This window comes from Musca autumnalis, unplaced genomic scaffold (genome assembly GCF_047663935.1).
Source record: "Musca autumnalis isolate F117 unplaced genomic scaffold, ASM4766393v1 scaffold_1, whole genome shotgun sequence".
Lineage (NCBI taxonomy): Eukaryota > Metazoa > Arthropoda > Insecta > Diptera > Muscidae > Musca > Musca autumnalis.
The window spans coordinates 36,542,376-36,563,174 of NW_027411644.1; positions in this window are offsets into that span (position 1 = coordinate 36,542,376).

Here is a 20,799-nt window from a genome sequence, read left to right on the forward strand (position 1 = left end):
CTTTAAGGTTAACAAATATTGTAAATGGAGATAACAAAAATTAAATATTAGTTTGTTGTTTTTATGCGATTGTACAGATTAGTCATCCTAAGATATTGAATAATTTGTTGAATGTTATTTAGGGAGGGAAGGGATATGTATGATTTGGGATCAGTGTTTGAAGAGATCAAAATACGTAGATTTTTTAAAGAATATTTTTCAGGATCCAAGAGACCAATAAACGTGAATTATTGAAGAAAATTTTTCAATGACCGAGAAGACCAGTAAACGTGCATATTTTAAAGAATATTTTTCAAGGACAAATTTACCAATAACCGTTGATTTTTTAAAAAATATTTTTCCAGGACCAATTAACCAATAACCCTTGATTTTTTAAAGAATATTTTTCAAAGATCAAAAGACCTATTAACGTGGATTTTTAAAGAATATTTTTCAAATACTAAGAGGCCATTTAACGTGGATTTTTAAAGTATATATTTCAGGGACCAAGAGACCAATTAACGTGGATTTTAAAAGTATATAATTCAGGGACCAATAGACCAATTAACGTGGATTTTTAATGTGTACTGTTTAGGGACTAAGGGACCAATTAACTTGGGTGTAAAGACTATTTTTCTTAACGAACAAGAGACCAATTAAAGTGGATTTTTAAAGTATATTTTTCAGGGATCAAGAGACCAATTAACGTGAATTTTTTAAAGAATATTTTTCTTAAAGAACGAGAGACCAATTAACGTGGATTTTTTAAAGAATACTTTTCAGGGACCAAGAGGCCAATAAGCGTGGATTTTTAAAGTATATTTTTCAGGGAACAAGGGACCAATTAACGTGGATTTTTAAAGAATACTTTTCCGGGACCAGGAGACCATTAAGCGTGGATTTTTAAAGTATATTTTTCAGGGAACTAGGGACCAATTAACGTGGATTTTTAAAGAATATTGATCTTAAGGACCAAGAGACCAATTAACGTGGATTTTTAAAGTATATTTTTCAGGGACCAAGGGACCAATTAACGCGGATTATTTAAAGAATATTTTTAAAGGACGAAGAGACCAATTAAAGTGGATTTTTTAAAGAATATTTTTCAAGAACCAAGAGACCAATTAAAGTGGATTTTTAAAGCATATTTTAAGGAACAAAAAAAAAATAAAGTGGATTTTTATACCCTCAGCATTTATGCAAAATGTGCCTCATCGAAATAATGGTTTTAGACCCCAAGTATGTTTGGACGAAATGTGTTTCAGACAATTTGGAGTTGATTTAGCCACGTCCGTCCGTCTGTCCGTCTATTTGTCTAGCTGGCTGGTGCGCACGATAACTCTCGAACGGAGCAACCGATTCGGTTCAAACTTTGGGTTTCGCAATATTTTGCCCAAACTTAGTTTATGTTCGAAGATGGGTTATATCGGTCCACTCCTTCCGGTACCTCCCCCACAAAAGTTCGAAAATGTTCGGAAAATTTGTGCGCACGATAACTCTTGAAGGGAGTAACCGATTTGGCCCACACTTTGTACATCGTGAAAGTTCTACCAGACTTAGATGAAGTTTAAATATGGACTCAATCGGTCCAATCCTTCGCGTACCGTCCACACAAAATTTCGGAAAAGTTCAGTTTAGGACCTGCTCTCGAATCGCTTTGATTTTTGTTGTAGCAACTTGTATTCGCTGTCCCCCATACGACGGTACAAGTTTCATAAGGGGCAAGCCCATACTTCCTGAGAAAATAGCCTGAAAGTTGCACAAAACCCCTATGACACCGTGTGAGATGGTTGGAGCGCAAGATAACTCTCGAACGGATCTTCCGATTGGGTCTAAAAGTTGGCCTTAGTAATATTTTGTCCAAACTTAGTTTAAGTTCGAAGATAAACCATGTCGGTCCACTCCTTCAGGTACCTCCCTCACAAAAATTTAAAATCTTCGGAAAAATATGCGCACGGTAACTCTTGAAGGGAGTGACTGATGTAATCCATTCTCTGCATATCCTAATATATCTACCAGATATAGATCAGGTTTGAAAATGGACTATATTTGTGTACTCCTTTGGGTACCTCCCACACAAAAAATTTCGGATAAGTTCACTTTAAGACCTGCCCTCGAATCACTTTGATTTTTGTTGAAGCGATTTGCGTTCGCTACCTCCATTACGACGGTAAAAGTTTTTTTCAGGAGCAGGTCCATATTTCTTGGGAAAAGATCCCGTAAAGTGTAAAAAGCCCTATGTCACCATATGTGGCTCTCGAACTGTTCTACCGATTTTGTGCAACATTTGGTCTTCGTCATATTTTATCCAAACTTAGTTTCAATACCGGTCCCCAACTTGCGGTACTTCTCCCCAATATTTAAAAAATGTCACTAAAACGTTAGGACAAACTTTGGATCTCCTAATATTTTGTCAAAATTTATTTTAACTTCTAAAATGGCCCATACCGGTCCTTACTAGGGGTACCTCCCCACAAAAGTTCAACATTTGTGTTTTAGTGCAGTTAATTCCTAATCCACATTTTTGTCGGCAAGTTCAAGTGTCGAAAAAGGGCCACAAAATTCTGAAGAGACGCTAAATACATTCTATCTGTCCGTAGATGAAGGCTTCAATTCACATTGGCTGAGGGTATATTCTTCTGTCGGCAAAGACGACTGAAATTTTTTTACTTGTTAAAATATATTTTACAGGGACCACGGGACCAATTAACGTGGATTTTTAAAGTATATTTTACAGGAACCAAGAGACCAATTAAGGTGAATTTTTAAAGTATATTTTACAGGGACCAATTAACGTGGATTTTTAAAGAGTATTTTTAAGGGACCAACATTCTAGTTGGGTGTGCTATCAATAGAAGACATCTTAAGTTGGTGTTCTTTCAATAGAAGACTGCCTAGGGAGGTCCGCTTCTAAGAAATACCTCCTAGTTGGCTCTTCTATCAATAGAAGACCGCACAATTGATCTCCTATCAATAAAGTACTTCCTTCTTGGGTTTTCTACCAAAAGAAGACCGCCTAGTTGGTAGTTCAATAGAAACCATTCTAGTTGGGCTTCTAATAATAGAAGGCAACTTGGGTGGGACCTCTATCAATAGAAGACCACCTAGTTGGGTCTGCTATCGATAGATGATTTCCTAATTGGGCTTCTTACTTACTTACTTAGCTGACCCATTACAGAACATTTGTTCCATAGACCGAACTAAGAAAAGATCTCCAATTCTCTCTGTTTAGTGCTTCGCTTTCTGGAACACCGCTCCTTGTCATCTCTTCATCCACTTGTTTGCACCATCTATTCTTTGGCCTGCCAATTCTGGCTTCGAATTTATACGCCTTTTTAGTGGGTTCGTCATCGCTCATTCTTATTATATAGCCTAGCCAACGCAATCGCTCCATCTCGATACGTTTAAATATATTGATGTCGTTGTATACCAGATACAAGTCGTGGTTCATACGACGTCGATATTCACCGTCAACGCAGATCGGTCCGTAGATCTTTCGAAGAATTTTTCTCTCAAACACGCCAAGCACTGCCTTGTCTGCTTGCGCAAGTACCCAGGCTTCGGAACCATACATCAGCACGGTTTTGTAAAGCGTTATTTTTGTTTCACGAGTTGTGGCTTTGTCTTTAAAGTGCTTACTTAAGCTAAAGTAACCAAAGTAGATGTTTAACTACCTAAAAATTATAGGAACCAACTTCAACTGTTGGTCCAATCTCAATGGACGCATTGCGCGTCGACACCATCAACTTGGTCTTCTCACCGTTTACCGCCAGACCCACTTTAGCAGATTCTCCTTCGACCTTTATAAAGGTATCAGTTACTTCTTTTACTGATCGTCCCATGATGTCTATATCATCAGCATAAGCAAGTAACATGTGGCTATTGGTGTAGATTGTGCCACTTCTTTTGACGTTTGCCTCCCGTATAACCTTTTCTAGCAGGATGTTGAAAAGATAACACGAATGGCCTTACAAAGCCGAATGAGCTTTGCGGGGATACCAAATTCAGACATTGCTTGGAATACCTTTGAACGTAGCGAGCTGTCGAAGTCTGCTTTAATTGGGCTTCTGTCAGTAACAAAAACATAAATATTGGAATTCTATCAATAGAAGACCTCCTAGTTCGGTCTTCTCTCAAATAAATACCACTTATGTAGGTCATATTTCAAAAGAAGACGTATGTGGTTTTGTTCTACTATGAATAGAAGACCATTTAGTGATTTAAAAATGCAATAGTTTGTCCTTGATTCCAAATTCCTGAATATCTGCTAAAACCATTTTGATGGAATTTTAATGACTAATTAAGACTGCGTAAATTATTTATTATGCATCGACCCGATATTAAAATATTTCTATCAATTATAACATCCCCCAATTATATCAGCACCTTAAATTCAAAATTAACATAAATTTGGATTATTTAAAGATAAATATCATCCTTCCCCCTTGGCGATATTGCCTGCATAAAATTTCTTTCGTCGAAACTTTAAACCAAAATTTTATAATTAAATTTTAATTATTATCCTTTGCTGAAAGTTATTATCGAACCCCAACAGTTTGTTATTGATTGCTCAAAAATTGCTTGAACAATAGCAATAATAACAACAACAAGTGAAACTAACAAACATTTTAAAGCCAACCAACCAACCGCCCATCAACCCATCACACCCTATCTAATGATTGAAACTGACAATTATAATTATGAATTACAGTATCTGTACGGTAAGTTGCCGATAAATTATAACAACTGTTTAACAAGAATCATTTTTACCCATAAATCTATTAACAGCTGGCGGTGATCCGCTTGGCGTTTGGTGGCGGCAGATATTTATACCTTCTTTACACCGACAATAACAACAACGCCACCCATAACAAGGACGACAAGAACGATGACGACAACAACACTATCAAGTGATTACATGTTGACTCACGTTGCTATTAATTTGTCTCAGAGCCCCACACACCACTACGCATTACCCGTTCCTCCATAAACGATAGTTTATCAAGAAATGTGGTTGCACCACCAACTCGTTATCTTGTCCCTCAGCTACTCTTGGCACTATTGTCAACAAAATGTTTTCCATTTTCTTTATTAATCTTGTGGAGTTTTTTCTTCTTTGGTTAAATTCAAACTTCTTCGTAAATGTTTACACTAGCAAAAGAGAATGTCTTAGGAAGGATCAGCGCAGCCATTACCATATATTTTTTAATACTACTTTTTAAAGGAACACGAGGTCCATAAGCGTTAAGAAGTAATTTTCTATTTATAGTAGACCTTTGGGAGGTCTTCTGAAGAACCAAGACATCAGCTTCTGGACCATCTTCGAAAGATATTCAATTGATTTTCAATAGAAGAATAGCTAAGTCTTGTGTTCTTTAAGTGTCAGAAACATTCGCTTATCCAAACACACACACACATTCATACTCATTCTCCTACAATCGCCTACATATTGCACTTTGTTTTAGAAACCCCCGGTAATAAGAACATCATGCATTTTCTTCTTCTCTCTATGTGAAGAAGACGATGACGATGTCGACGTTATGCATGTGGTTTGTTCATAAATACATTGTGTTTCACTGTATGTGTGTGAGTGTCTGTTGGTGAACAGATGAATGGATGGGTGGGTGAATTGTCTAGGATAGCTGTGATGTATGTTTGTCTGCTGGTATGGCTTGTTTGGTTATGGATGGTTTTTCGTGAAAAATTTTAACAAATTAATTGCACACCATAAATCGTGGTAAATTTTCAACGAAACAGCTGGATCAAGGAGCTTTTCAACGAGCGTGTGGGAGTATGTTAACAATGCTGTCTGCATACAGCAACACTACAACACCAACCGGCATACAAAGCGTTTTCTTGAGGCTTTAATCGCCAGGCAAGAATAAGAAGATAAAGATAATTGGAGAAAGACCCCAAAAAGGCATTACGGAAAAATATACACGCTTAAGGGTCTGAGGGTCCTTGAAAAAATATTAAAAAATATCCACGCATAAGGGTCTGAGGGTCCTTGAAAAAAATATTAAAAAAAAATCCACGCTTAAGGGTTTGAGGGTTCTTGAAAAAATATTAAAAAAAATCCTCGCTTAAGGGTCTGAAGGTCCAGGATTTTTTTTAAATCCACGCTTATGTGTCTGACGGTCCAGGAATTTTTTTAAATCCACGCTTATGAGTCTGAGGGTCCCTGAAAAATATTTTTTTTTTAAATCCACGCTTATGTGTCTGACGGTCCAGGAATTTTTTTAAATCCACGCTTATGTGTCTGAGGGTCCCTGAAAAATATTTTTTTTTTTTAAAATCCACGCTTAAGGGTCTGATGGTATTAAAATAATATTTATTAAAAAAAATTCACGCTTAAGCGTCTGTTGGTCCTTGAAATAACATTTTTTTTAAAAAAACCCACGCATTAGTGTCTGAGGGACCTTAAAAAATCCATGCTTAAGGGTCTGAGGGTCCTTGAGATAATATATTTAAAAAAGTACACGTTTAAGGGTCTGAAGGTCCTTGAACAAATATTTAAAAAAAATCCACGCTTAAGGGTCTGAGGGTCCTTGAAATAACATTTAAAAAAAATCCATGCTTAAGGGTAAGGGGGCCCTTGATAAATAATTTTTAAAAAAAATCCATGCTTAAGGGAAACGGGGCCCTTGATAAAATATTTTTAAAAAAATCCACGCTTAAAGGGTGTATTTTCCTGAAGAAATATTTTTTAGGAAATCCACGCTTAAAGGGTGTATTTTCCTGAAAAATTATTTTTTAGGAAATCCATGCTTAAAGTGTGTATTTTCCTGAAAAAAAATATTTTTTAGGAAATTCACGCTTAAAGGGTGTATTTTCCTGAAAAAATATTTTTTAGGAAATCCACGCTTAAAGGGTGTATTTTCCTGAAAAAATATTTTTTAGGAAATCCACGCTTAAAGGTCTGTGATTTCTCGAAAAAATATTTTTTAGGAAATCCACGCTTAAAGGTCTGTGATTTCTTGAAAAAAATATTTTTTAGGAAATCCACGCTTAAGGGTATGTGTTTCCTTGAAAAAATATTTTTTAAGAAACCCCTACTAAAGGAAATCCACGCTTAAGGGTATGTGGTTCCTTGAAAAAATACTTTTAAGAAACCCACGCTTAAGGTCTGTGATTTCTTGAAAAAATAATTTTTTAGAAAATCCACGCTTAAGGTTCTTTGGTACCTTCAAAAATAATTTTTTAAGTAAACCATTCTAAAGTTCTGAATGTCCTTGAAACAATATTTTTCACACTTGAGTTCTGAAGAACCATTAAAAAATGTATTGGAGAAATCTACGCTTAAGGGTTTGAAGGACCTTGAAAATATTTTTCAAAAATCCAGGGTCTGATAGTCCTTGAAAATATTTTTCAAAAATCCAGTGTTTAGGGTCTGATAGTCCTTGAAAATATTTTTACGAAATCCACGCTTAATTTCTGAAGGTCCTTGAAAAAATATGTTCACGAAATCCACGCTTAATTTCTGAAGGTCCTTGAAAAAATATTTTTCAATAAATCCACGCTTAAGGGTCTAACCGTCTTTGAAAAAATATGTTTGAAAAATCCACTCTTAAGGCGCTGAGGGTCCTTGAAAAAAATATTTTTTTTTTTTAAATCTACAATTAAGATGCTAACCGTCTTTGACAAAATGTGTTTAATAAATATTCGCTTAAGAGGCTAATGTTCTACGAAAAAATATTTGTAAATTCTCTGATAATTTGTCAAAAAATATTTTTTGTTGTATGGTTATAGTTGACCTTTGGACTAAAATTTTCTCTATGTGTTAGCTTGGCTTGAGGTCAGAAAATTAAAAACATTTTATTTTGTTTTTAATATTATTTTTATTTTCCGATATTTCGGTCATCTCCGACAACCATAATCAGGGATTTAATATTTGTTTTATTTTGTAATAACTAAAAATAACTTCCTCATCTTTTCACAAATACTTTCCAATAAGAAGATCCTTGCTTACAGCTTATATTGCATATTTTTAAAACTATATCTATTGCTTCTTTCTATTATTTCCTTCTTTAGAACTTAAATTTTACTACTGGACCCTCCATCTGATGAAGTTAACTCTGGCTTACATGTCAAAACTTGCAAAGAAACTCATTAATTTGTGCAAAGAACATGTGTGGAGGCAAGGGAGATGGCCGGTCGGTCGCTTGGTCTGATATCCAAAACACAACACTTGCCAGCGTCGTTTGACGGCGTGCGCGTTACCCCCCACTGTTATGCGTTGAGTGTTAAATAAAAAACTTGAGGAGGCGATGATAGTACAATTTATAAAGTTTCACCCGCCACAATGCCAACTAGCTCAGCTTGTTCTGGTTGTTGTTCGGCACCGGTGAGCTATCAACTCAATTCAGTGTCAGTGTTTAATAAGAATCTGTATGCAAAGTTCGCTTAAATCGTATATGAGTGTTATGTTGTTATTGGAGAAGTGGATATTCATGTGTGTGCCTGTGTGCCAGAGAAAGACATTGTGGTGGTATGGCTGCATGTGGCTTCGGTTAGAGTGTAGTATAAAATTGTTATGGACAAGTAATTTAAAGGCTGCCTAAGTATGTATCTGTGCGAAATCAATTGAATATGAAAAGTATGTAGGACCATATAAACGTTTACAAAAACAAACACACATACACACAAGTATACTTTTATATATCTCTCGCTGGCATGTTTTGTGGTAGATAATTTTTAAATCTATCGACAAACTTCTTCTTACAATAAATTTTAACTGACACCTGAAACTGATACTACAATGGACAAAAGGTTGTTCATAGGGTTTACAACTAGGGACTTACTGACATAAGCCCTCACACATAGATACACTCGTATCTTGGTATTTCCAGAAACGGGTCATGTACACCAAGCCCCAATAATAAATGCCAATCACTGTTGTAATTTGTGTTTGTTGTTTTTCTTTTAAAGAAAATTGTTTGAGTGTTTTTTCAAGAATATTTTGATAAGATGTTAGCCAATGTGCACTTGAGGGGAGAGGGAGGTATTGGGTGGGAAGAAGGAACTTCTTTAATGCGTAAGATTCTTTTGTATTCATGTAATATTAAAACATTTTTATACTCTGTTAGCTAATAGGGAAGGATGAATGATTATATGCGTGATAAAAATAATATACATGAAGCTAATTGAGCTGGGCTGACATTTAGGCAGAGTTCGTCTATGAACAACATAGAGGAAGAGGTAACTCAATTAGTTATTTAAGGATTTGTTTTAATGGATTATTGCAGCCAAACATTTTCGTACTTTAGAATTATTATTTGTGTATTTGTGATATCTATTAATATCTGTTTTCGTTTAAATGCGAATTCAACAGAAACATTTAAAAAACCCTCGTAGCCGCATATGTAAACCAATGTAAAGCAGTTATTTAATTTACATATTCGGATACTAGGGTTTTTAAATGTTTCTGTGAATTCACATTTAAACGAAAAAATGTTTTTAAGCTTGGATTTTTTAGAATATATCGTTACAAGCGTGGATTTTTTAGAAAATATATTTTTCAAGCGTGAATTTTTTAGGAAATATTTTTTCAAGTGTGGATTTTTCATAAAAAATTTTTTCAATCGTGATTTTTTTGAAAATATTTATTCAAGCGTGGATGTTTTAGAAAATAATTTTTTGGAAGTAATTACAAAATATTTGTTCAAGTGTGGATTTTTTAGAAAATAATTTTTTGAAAGTATTTAGAAAGTATTTTTTCAAGCGTGATTTTTTAGAAAATATTTTTTTTAAAAGTAATTAGAAAATATTTTTTCAAGTGTGGAAACAAAATTCCAACAACAACCTCATAGGCAACTGTGGTGATGTTCTTTTCAACTCACAGAATTCGATGAATTCTTAGTTGATTCGTGCTGACATGTTGCAGAATATTTTGATTTTGGTGTTTCTTTGGAAAAGCCGAAAAGTGAGTGTGATTCTCATTCATATGGGAATACTAGACACTTAAAGAGTTCGGGTTTTCGCTAAAAAGGCATCATTCAAAAACTGAGAAGCCAATTGATAATTCCCTTCGCCGGGATGAAATCATGATATTGGTAGCGATCAGTAAAATTTTGCAACACTGTCAGTTCATTTTGAAAAACATTACTCTCCGTAAAAGAGGGTAATATAAGAAGTTGAGCCAATGGGGAAATACTCCACTCAAGCAATCAATATATATTTTTTAATATTTAAAACCCATTTTTTTATGCGTGAATTTTGTAGAAAATAATTTTTCAAGCGCGGATTTTTTAAAAAATATTTTTTTTATGCTTGGATTTTTTAGAAGATATCGTTGCCAGTTTGATTTTTTTAGAAAATATTTTTTTCAAGCTTGGATTTTTTAGAAGATATCGTTGCCAGCGTAATTTTTTTAGAAAATATTTTTTCAAGCTTAGTTTTTTATAAAACGTTTCCCAAATCGTGAATTTAAAAAAAAAAAATCAAATCCTGCGTTTGTTTCAAAAATATTTTTCAAATAATGGATTTTTTAAAAAATATTTTTCAAATCGTGGGTATAAAAAGTTTATTGTTGAAGAAGTTATTGAAAAATAACTTCGGTGGAGGATATCCACAAACAAGAAACAAGGGAACTGATGAGATCCAGTGGCGTGGATCGAAACTATAGTATTCCCTGCCTTACCCCTTGGCGAACAATGCCAAATCTTTTCCACTAATGAACTAGTTGTGTTAAAATATTAAAACAACAACAATGGGATTAAGCCAGACTATTTTGAAAAAAACGGACTTTTAAAATTATTTTCGACTCGTGAACTTTTTAAAAAATTACTATTCAAATCGTGGATTTTTAAAAATTTTTTTCGCCTCGTGAACTTTTTAAAAAATTACTATTCAAATCGTGGATTTTTAAAATTTTTTTTCGACTCGACATTTTTTTTCGACTTTTTAAAAAATTACTATTCAAATCGAGGATGTTTAAAAAAAAATTCTAATCGTGGATTTTTTAAAAAATATTTTTCAAATCGTAAATTTTTTAAAAAATATTTTTCAAATCGTGGATTTTTAACAAATTTTTTTTTCAAGTCGTGGGTTTTAAAAAAAAAATTTAAATCGTGGATTTTTAAAAACTATTTTTCAGACCATGGATTTTTTTAAAACATATTTCTCAAGCGTGGATTTTTTTAGAAAATATTTTTCAAATCGTGGATTTTTTTTAAAAATATTTTTTCAAGCTTAGATTTTTTACAAATATTTTTCAAATCGTGGATTTTTTTAAAAAATATTTTTCGAATCGTTCATTTTTTAAAAAATATTTTTCAAAGAGTGAATTTTTTAAAAAAATATTTTTCAAATCGTGAATTTTCTAAAAAATATTTTTCAAATCGTGGATTTTTTTAAAAGTATTTTTCAAATCGTGGATTTTTTAAAAATATTTTTCAAATCGTGTTTTTTTAATATTTTTCAAATCGTGAATTTTTTAAAAAATATTTTTCAAGTCGTGGATTTTCAAAAAAAATATTTTTCAAATCGTGGATTTTCAAAAAAAAATATTTTTCAAACCATGGGTTTTTTTTAGAACATATTTTTCAAATCGTGGTTGCAAAAAAATCTAACCCTGTTTGTTTAAATGGAAAATTTCAAATCGTGGTTTTAAAAGAAATCATATCGTGTTTTTTTTAAAGAAAAATGTCTTATCGTGTTTCCATAAAACAAAAATTTCAAATAGTCTTTTGTTAAAAAACATATCGTGATTTTTATTATTTTTCAAATTGTGGATTTAAAAAATGTTTCGTTGAAAGAATGTCGATTTTTGCAGTGTAGAAAAATATTTTTTGAAAAAAAATTAAAGCGTGAATTTAATTTAAAAAATATTTTTCAAGTCGTGAATTTTTTAAAAAATATTTTTAAATCGACAAAAAATTGTTATTGGGTTTTTTAAATAATATTTTTATATCGTGGATTTTTTAAAAAATATTTTTCAGACCATGGAATTTTTTAAAACATATCTCTCAAGAGTGGATTTTTTTTAGAAAATATTTTTCAAATCGTGGATTTTTTTAAAAAATATTTTTTCAAGCTTAAATTTTTTAAAAATATTTTTCAATCACACAAAGCCACAAACTTTTCAGCTTCGCTGAATCGTCTCATTCTCACAACCAAAACAAAACCACAAACTTTTCAATGTAAAAATATGAAAACTGTACGATTGCTGAAATGACTTCGGCAATGCTTTGCCGAGTTGTTTCATTCACCACCCAAACAAAAAGAATTTTTGGCAGACGTTTGCTGTGCGTTATGGTCAATGGCACACTCAGGCACACACATATCGTCGGTGTCATGCTTAAGTGTTCCATACGCCATTTTTGACTTTTTGAGATACAGGTGGTTTCTAAGGTTTTCCGGTATGCTCTTTCTGATTTTCTAGTCGACTTTCTCCTATCTGCTCTAGTTTCCGAGATATCCACTCATCGACGGGAAAGCATAAACTCTTTTCAGTTATGAAATTAAAATTTTAAAACTGACAAGTTTAAAAACACATTTCAAAAATAAGAATTTTTATTTTCGATTTAGAAGTATTTAATTTATTGAGGCAAAGATGGAAAATATTTTTGTCACTTTGTTCCATGCGATTTACAATATTTCACATTTGTGTCATAGGTGCGGATATGGAACATATCGACAAAAATTCTTTTTTTAAAAAAAATCTCTATAACGTTTATATTCCAATACATATTCCTCTAAATTTTTGCAAATATTTTCTATATACTATTATTAATATTTCAAGTCAAAAATATAAATATTTGCTTTCGCCAGCTCCACACAGTTGTGACGCAAAACATTAAAATGCGATTATCTCAAAACGAACAAATGGCGTATGGAACACTTAAGCATGACACCGACGATATATGATTGCTTAACAACCCTATAAACTAACATCAACATACCACAGTGAATATTTTATCAACCACCAAACGTTTTTGATTTATTTACATGTGTTTAGTACTATTCCGTTTTCTATCTGCTCTTGTGGAGTTGAGTTTTCGTTTTTCGATTTGTTCGCACTCACGAATGTAAACAAAACGAAACTAAACAGCGAACTCGGAAAACATGAGTTATGTTTTGTTTTGTATTGTTCCTATGGAAAATACGAAACGAAACGATTGGAAATGTTATTTAAAGTATTTTTCCGTACGCTGATTTTTGCAGCGCAGAAAAATATTTTTTGAAAAAAAATTAAAGCGTTAATTTAATTTAAAAAATAGGTTTCAAATCGTGGATTTTTGTTCGTATGATTTTTTTTTTTTTTAAATATGTCTCAAATCGTGCCTTTAAAAAATTATTTTTCAAAGCGTGAATTTTTTTAAAAAATATTTTTCAAATCTTGGATTTTTTAAAATTATTTTTAAAATCGTGGATTTAAAAAAAAAACAATTCGTAAATTTTATTAAAAAATATTTTGCAAATCATGGGTTTAAAAAAATTAAAATCATGGGTTTTTTAAAAAATATTTTTGAAATCGTGGATTTTTTAAAAAATATTTTTGAAATCGTGGATTTTTTAAAAAATATTTTTGAAATCGTGGATTTTTTAAAAAATATTTTTGAAATCGTGGATTTTTTAAAAAATATTTTTCAAATTGTTTTTTTTTAATATTTAAATCAAATCGTGTTTGTTTAAAAGGGAATTTTCAAATCGTGGTTTTAAAAGAAATCAAATCGTTTTTTTTGTAAAGAAAAATTTAAAATCTAGGTTTAAAAAATCAAATCGTGTTTGTTTAAAAGAAACATTTCAAACCGTGTTGCCATAAAAGAAAAATTTCAAATAGTCTTTTGTTAAAAAAACATATCGTGTTTTTTATTATTTTTCAAATTGTGGATTTATAAAATATTTCTTTGAAAGAATGACAATTTTTGCAGCGTAGAAAAATATGTTTTGAAAAAAAAAAATTAAAACGTAAATTTAACTTAAATTTTGTAATGTTTTTGTCAGTCGCGAACTCGTGGAAATTATTATTTCAAGGCCTGGATTTTTTAAAAAGTATTCTTTCAAATCCTCGATAAAAATGCTTTTAAAGCGTAGAATTTTTACAAAATATTTTTAGGCGTTTTTTTTATAATATTTTTCCATGCGTTTATTTATTATGTTTATGTTATGTTTATTTCACATTTAAAATATTAACTTAATAATTCCAAGAATTAACACGTCACCTCAAAATATAAATTCCTTTACATTCTGGTACATATACGTATGTACATATGGATGTGTGTGAATGAGTAGTTGTAATTCATTATGCTGGTCACACATTTGGTATACTGATTCAATCTTAGTTTTCACAACATTTAAACTAATTAAATTCCAGTCGATATTCCTCGAAGACAACTTCTCGGAAGTCACACTAATCCAACATTTGCTATGAATTTATATTCATATCATTTGTAAAAACTATATATTAAAATTGTATGTTAATGAAAACTATTCTCCCGAAAACTCAAATACAAATATTTATAATATTTCAATAATAATAGTAGTAAACATAACTGCAACTAATTCTAATTCTACAAGACAATTATCTTTCTTTTGTTGTTTATTTCAAATATATTAGCATGCCGGACAGGCTCACAAACTATTCAATTAAATTATCATAAAACCAATTTTCATTTTCTTTCCCAGAAATTTGAATGTGAACAATTAAAGCTGATATGTACATATGTGTGCGTACAAAGTCAGATAACAGCAGACAGAGATGATATGTCGGAAACTAGGTAATATTAAATAATATAGAACAAAATATAATTACTTTAAATGATTGTCTTTTCCTACTTTACCATGTAGTATTTGTTTGCGACATTTTAAACATATTTTTGTATTTTGACCAAACCTGCTACGAAGGCTATAATCTAAAAAAAAAACATTTTTTTATTATTATTTATTAAAGAAAACAACATGCAGTGCATTTTATTATTGAAAAAACAAAACAATACGAAGCTAAAGCAACAACACTAAACATTTTTAATTGTTCAATTGAAAACAAAATGGCCAAAAAGAACAACAACTATTTTAAATTACCGCACAATTGGCAATATTTGTAGTCCATTCTGTGAACTGAATTATGTTTGGGCATTTATCTAGCAAAGCAACAACAACAAAAACTGTGAGGATACAATGGGAGTTTAAATAACACACAGAGGCCAAAATGACAACTCTTAATTGGATAATATTTGAAATAATATTGGATAATAATAATTTCTATTTCGTAAGTGTTTGTAAATAAATTATAGAAGCTGACTTCTGTGAGATATAGTGTATAATCTACGTTGATGTTACAAAAACATTGTTAACAAGTAAAATCGTATCAGTCGACTTTGAAAACAAAAATTTACCCTCAGCATCTGACATTCCTAATTGTTATTCATCCATCACAAAAATGAATAAGCATTTCCATCTCTGGGAATCCCATCTCCACAAAAAATTTCATGATGATCCAAAATAGCTTGATTACATGGTTTAGATGTACAAAAAAACTAAAATTTCGAATATATTGCTTATACGCACAGTGACCGAATTGTATGAAATTTCCAATCTACGACCAATAGATGGGAAATGTGTTACTTGAGAGTAAAACCAAAAATGATAGCATTAGGTTAAAAATATTCACGGAAATATTGATAGATGAGTGTTAAGATCAGACAGTTTAGCCAAGTCTCTCCGCCGCACAATGGTTCAGGAATCGATTTTCCTGGCCAAAAATCAAAATTTTGTTTTGTCAACGATATTTAATTTCTATATGGGATTCGATAGTAAACATATTGAAACTAAGGAAACCAAAAAATTAGGTCCAAATATTGGAAGGTGTGGGCGTGGCGTGCCCCTAAAGTCGAGCATTTTCTCCATTTTTGGGAAATACATCATTTTTGCAAATTTCTGGAGAAAGACGAAGCTATTTCTCTGAAACTATAACAGTTAATGTGTTCATTGTTTTTTTGTAAGGTAGGTAGGTATGTGCCCTTTAAAAATCGTTTTAGTAAATTACCGTAGCGTTTACACAACATGATCTATTTTATTTTTCCTCGAGTACTAAATTTTATGAAATTCCAAATTTAGTGGACTAGAACTTTTGTGGAACAACATGGAACAAAGTTCTGTTTTCACAGAAAGATGCCTGAAAGTCTCCTCTTCCAGCCCATATATACTTTTGTACCCGTCCCGTTCCGTCCGTTTAACACTTTTTTCAATTTATTAAAATTACATGTGTAAAAATATGTGTTTTTCTATACTGTTTCCATATAAATTACAGTTTTTTGACACAAATTACAACTTTTTTGAGTATATGAGTTTTTATACGAGTTTTATAAGTTTTATTAAAACCCTAGGAGAATTTTTTTAATTTTTGAAAAAATTTAAATTTTTTTTTAATTTTTTTTTTACAAATTTTTGAAAAAAAATTTTTTCGACATTTTTTTTAAATTTTTTTTTTAGTTTTTTTGGTAATTATTTTGTCTATTTGTTGGTGTTTGACCATCTTTAATACATAGGAAGATTTAAAAACCACAAAAACACTCATATTTTGATGAAAAATAGTTTAAAAACTCAAAACTTTAACTTTGACCTTGAATATCTCTGCAACTAACAGACCGAACTTGACCGCTTATAAATCGTCTGAAAGCTGATTGTGTTATCTGTCTAACAAAAGAAGAATTATGAATATATCTCTATCCGTTCAAAAGTTACAGAATTTTGACCAGGAAAAAACGATTCTGAACCACTGTGCGCCGGCTTATTGAGCTTTGTGGGAATACCAAATTCAAACATGGCATGGAATACCTTTGAACGTAGGGGGCTGTTGAAGGCTGCTTTATAATCGACAATGGTGGTAGGTGTCAGGGACGTACGCAGGGGGGGGCACAGGGGGCCCGTGCCCCCCCCGAAATGGTTTGGTCGAACAAAATTTGTTAAGCTACTCTAACTAGTTATTATATCTTTTTCTCATAAAAATGTTTGTATGTTTGCAGATTTCAAATGAAAACTTATATTTTCTTAAGTTTCTGAACAGAAAATGTACATGATTAAGAAGTTTTGTAAGAAAATATTTTAAAATTTTTTGTTTGTATGCTGTTTTTGAGAGAAACTTCCAATGAAATCTGATTTACTTCTTCATATCATATCATTGCACTATCAAATGCGAATCCCTAATGAACTCCAAGTTTATTGTCATAGAGCTCTCGAGGCTTAAAACTCATCGTGTAACAACAAAATAACGAGTTCAGTATTGTGGGAATGGAAGTATATGAAAAAATGTCTATTGGATAAAATGTATGTATCGCCAAAATTTTGTTACTCTATTTTAGACAAATTTGCTCCTAAACAGTATGAGAAAATAATGAAGACAAATGAATTTTTGTGCTTCACTTGATTTTTTTCCTTATCATCACCGAAGTATAATTGTATCCTCAGACTTTAAGGTTACGAGATTATATACACTAGGATACGATACAAATAGGTCTCATCAAAATAATGATTTTAGACTCCACATACATATGTTTGGACGATATTCGTTTCAGAAAAGATGGAAGTACTTACCACCGTCCGTCCGTCTGTATCTCTGTTTGTCTGGCAGGTTAGAATTCACGACAACTCTCGAACGGATCAACCGATTCGGTCCAAGTTATTGATCTCATAATGTTTTGTTCAAATTAAATTTAAGTCACATAAGTCATCGAACCTAATATGGACTGTCTCGGTCCACTCGCAAAATTACTTCCAAAAGTACATCAGGTTCCAAGAGAATATGTTTGGACAACATATTCAGGTCCCTTATACAAGTCTACTAACTGCAGTTTAAAGACTGTTCGAGGATCCTTTGGACATTTTGTAGTCTTGTTTACAGCGATATCCTATTTTTCGTGGACAAGTTCATGCTTCCTGACAAAGCTATAAATTCTACGGTGACCAACTAAAATAGCTTATGTGCGCGGTAACTTTCGAGAGGAGTGTCTCTCAAAATAAGATCCATTTCTAAAATTAATTAGCTTATTATTAGCGAATAATTAAGTGGGGTTCAATAAGGATCGATTGTTATTTGTGTAAACTATATAGAACTAAGTCCATCAAAGTGTTTGTCATCGAGTCCAAAAACTTCTAGTCGTACAATTAAGAACAAAAATTATAACACTTATTTTTTAACATTATATTAAAAGTAACAAGTAAAAAAGTATCAGTCGGCTTTGCCGACAGAGATATACCCTCAGCCTGTGTATATTGAAACAAATTTTTCTAAAAAAAACGTATGTATTTAGGGGATTTTAAAAAGTGTTGGGCGTTTGAACCGACAAAAATATTGATTAGTATTAAAGATCAAAAGTTTTGCGGAGGAGATACTAAAAAGAATGGATCTCCAGCCTCTCCATATGTTGCCTAAGTTGTTTTTTACACCCTTGGGGCTGTTTGCTCAAGAAGTATGGGTTTGCCCCTGAAAAAACGTTTACCATCGTAAATGATACAGCGAATGCAAGCTGCTTAAAAAAATTCAAAGTGATTCGATATCAGGTCTTAAAGTGAACTTATCCGAAATTTTGTGTGAGGGGTACCGGATGGAGTAGACAAATATAGTCCATATTTGAACCTGATCTATATCTGGTAGATATATTAGGATGTGCAAAGTATGGACCAATTCGGCCACTACCTTCATGAGTTACCGTACGAACAATTTTTCCGAACATTTTTGAACTTTTGTGGGGGAGGTACCTGAAGGAGTGGACCGATATGGCTTATCTTCGAACTGTATGGACATAATATTACTAAGGCCAAATTTTGGACCGAATCGGCAGATTCGTTCGAGGGTTATCTTGCGCTCCAACCACCTCGCATGGTGTCATAAGGTTTTTTGCAAGTTTCAGGCTATTTTCTCAGGAAGTATGGACTTGCCCCTGATGAAACTTGTACAGTCGTATGGGGGCTGTGAACAAAAATTGCTACAACAAAAATCGAAGCGATTCGAGAGATGACCCTAAACTGAACTTTTCCGAAATTTTGTGTGGGAGGTACCCGAAGGATTGAACCGATTGATTCCATATTGAAACCATATCTAAGTCTGGTACACATTTCACGATGGGCAAAGTATGGACCAAATCGGTTACTCCCTTCAAGAGTTATCGTGCACACAAAATTTCCGAAAATTTTCGAACTTTTGTGGGGGAGGTACCAGAAGGAGTGGACCGATATAGCACATTTTCGAACTTGAACTAAGTTTGGGCAAAATATTACGAAAGCCAAAATTTGAACCGAATCGGTGCATCCGTTCGAGAGTTATCGGGCGCTCTAGCCAGCCAGACAGACGGACGGACATTGCTTAATCGACTCCAAATTGTCTGAAACACATTTCGTCCAAACATACTTGGGGTTTAAAACCGTTATTTCGATGAGGCACATTTTGCCCGTATGAAAGTGTATATACCCTCGTTAGCATAAATGCTGAGGGTATACAAATAATCCTGGAATCAGACTCTATCTCTTCAGGTAAATAACACTCTGCCACATTTTTAAGGTAATCATGTGCAAACAATTTAAAGTGAGGATTTTTTGAAAGTACAGACCCATAGTACAAAAGCCTAGTTGCGTTTTTTTTTGAGTCAGATCCGGCTTGGATTTTATGGCCCCTTCTAAACATTGTTAAATATCGACTTTTAAAAGCAACTCGGGGCTATATCTCTGAAACCAATGCAAATCTTCTTCTTCAAATATTTGGACAAATAATGAACTGGAAAAACACTTTTGTTGCCTCAAATTTTATAATATATCTAAAAATTCCATAATGTGTATAGATTTCTCACCATATCTCCAAAACTGTTAAATTTTTCTTAATGTTTTCATTTGGAAACATATCAACGACAACGGAAGATGATGTTCTTAAAAAATAGGCTAAGATCATCGAAATAAAATAAATCTTGCTATAAACTCTCTTGCGATAAACTCTAGCGTGGGCCTGTATGATTAAAAACTTCAATTCATTGAAAACGGGGCGTAGATTTTACATGGCGACTTTACCGAACGTGGCCCGATATTGCCTATTTTCAATTCTAAATATCATACTCTGTAAATATTTAATTTATATACTTTGTACCAATATTTCATATAAAATTCGAAAAATCGAATTGTTTTTTCTCATTTTAAAGTAAATGTAGAATATGTATGTGCCAAAATTTCCAATCCATGGGACAAAAATTTACCGAGATATTAGTTTTCGAAGGGAAAAATTTATTGTGTTTTGTATGTAGCATAGAAACTAAAAACGTCTTTTCCTCGAAGTAGCACTTTTGAAAGCGGTGTCAACTCGAAAACGGATGCTCCGGTCTTTATGTGTTTTTGTTGGACTGTTATACACATAAATCATGTGCTTAACCGAGAGAGTCTTTAAAAACTGCTGAGGGAGTCCGAAGAATATCAAAAACATTTTTTTTTGTTAAAATCGAAGTTTTGATTTTAACTGTTAAAAATTGTTTTTTTTTTAATTCCGTTTCGATAATGGACAAGATTATTAGGTTTGTAATGATCCCACAAAAATATATGCTGATCGGTTTATTCTTTTTCAAACTACAGGGGGTACCGCAAACTACTTTAGCAAAAACAGTGCTTTCTAGACGGGATTTTGTCAGAAAGATTTTCAAAAAAAAAAAAAAAAAAAAAATAGGAGGTAACTCAAGGTTTAATAGATTTCTTATAAAAAACGCATGAAAATGGCTTTTCTGATGCTTATAAGTGGCCATAACCCCTTAAAATAGCTTTACGTAACGCTACACAACATTTGAACTTTTCATGATTTTTGGTCAAGTTGGGCCCCCCCCGAAATGAAATCCTGCGTACGTCCCT